Source organism: Schistocerca gregaria, chromosome 7, assembly GCF_023897955.1.
Source record: "Schistocerca gregaria isolate iqSchGreg1 chromosome 7, iqSchGreg1.2, whole genome shotgun sequence".
NCBI lineage: Eukaryota > Metazoa > Arthropoda > Insecta > Orthoptera > Acrididae > Schistocerca > Schistocerca gregaria.
Window position 1 is genome coordinate 34,661,385 of NC_064926.1, and position 1,355 is coordinate 34,662,739.

Sequence of the window (1,355 nt, forward strand, 5' to 3'; positions counted from 1 at the left end):
CCCCGGGGGCAAGAGGGAGGGGCAGCAACACTCTCCTCCCCCCCCCCCCCCCCGCCCCCACCCCCCCGTAGCTCAGGCGTAAAGGAAAATATTTAGTGTTGTCAGGTGTTTATATTTCAAGAGATTTTTAACACAGTAGGTACCGGGATTTTCTTATGGGTAGTTACAGGATGGCATTCATCTTCCAGAATATTAAAAATACTCCATACCCGCTAGTGTAGAGCTCACCCCCTTCCCCCTTCAAACAATCGTCTGGATTTCCTCATTTCCTTCCCATGCCTTATTTCTCTAAGTATTTGCGTACATGTCGACAATAAGCACACACCCTTTTGTGTTTCCTTCCCATGATATTGGATGCAGCTGACTTCCCTAGAAGTAAAGTTTGTGTTTCGGTGACAGACAGCATCCCCAATATACACTCCTGGAAATGGAAAAAAGAACACATTGAAACCGGTGTGTCAGACCCGCCATACTTGCTTCGGACACTGCGAGAGGGCTGTACAAGCAATCATCACACGCACGGCACAGCGGACACACCAGGAACCGCGGTGTTGGCCATCGAATGGCGCTAGCTGCGCCGCATTTGTGCACCGCCGACGTCAGTGTCAGCCAGTTTGCCGTGGCATACGGAGCTCCATCGCAGTCTTTAACACTGGTAGCATGCCGCGACAGCGTGGACGTGAACTGTATGTGCAGTTGACGGACTTTGGGCGAGGGCGTATAGTGGGCATGCGGGAGGCCGGGTGGACGTACCGCCGAATTGCTCAACACGTGGGGCGTGAGGTCTCCACAGTACATCGATGTTGTCGCCAGTGGTCGGCGGAAGGTGCACGTGCCCGTCGACCTGGGACCGGACCGCAGCGACGCACGGATGCACGCCAAGACCGTAGGATCCTACGCAGTGCCGTAGGGGACCGCACCGCCACTTCCCAGCAAATTAGGGACACTGTTGCATCTGGGGTATCGGCGAGGACCAATCGCAACCGTCTCCATTAAGCTGGGCTACGGTCCCGCACACCGTTAGGCCGTCTTCCGCTCACGCCCCAACATCGTGCAGCCCGCCTCCAGTGATGTCGCGACAGGCGTGAATGGAGGGACGAATGGAGTGTCGTCTTCAGCTATGAGAGTCGCTTCTGCCTTGGTGCCAATGATGGTCGTATGCGTGTTTGGCGCCGTGCAGGTGAGCGCCACAATCAGGACTGCATACGACCGAGGCACACAGGGCCAACACCCGGCATCATGGTGTGGGGAGCGATCTCCAATACTGGACGTACACCTCTGGTGATCGTCGAGGGGACACTGAATAGTGCACGGTACATCCAAACCGTCATCGAACCCATCGTTCTACCATTCCT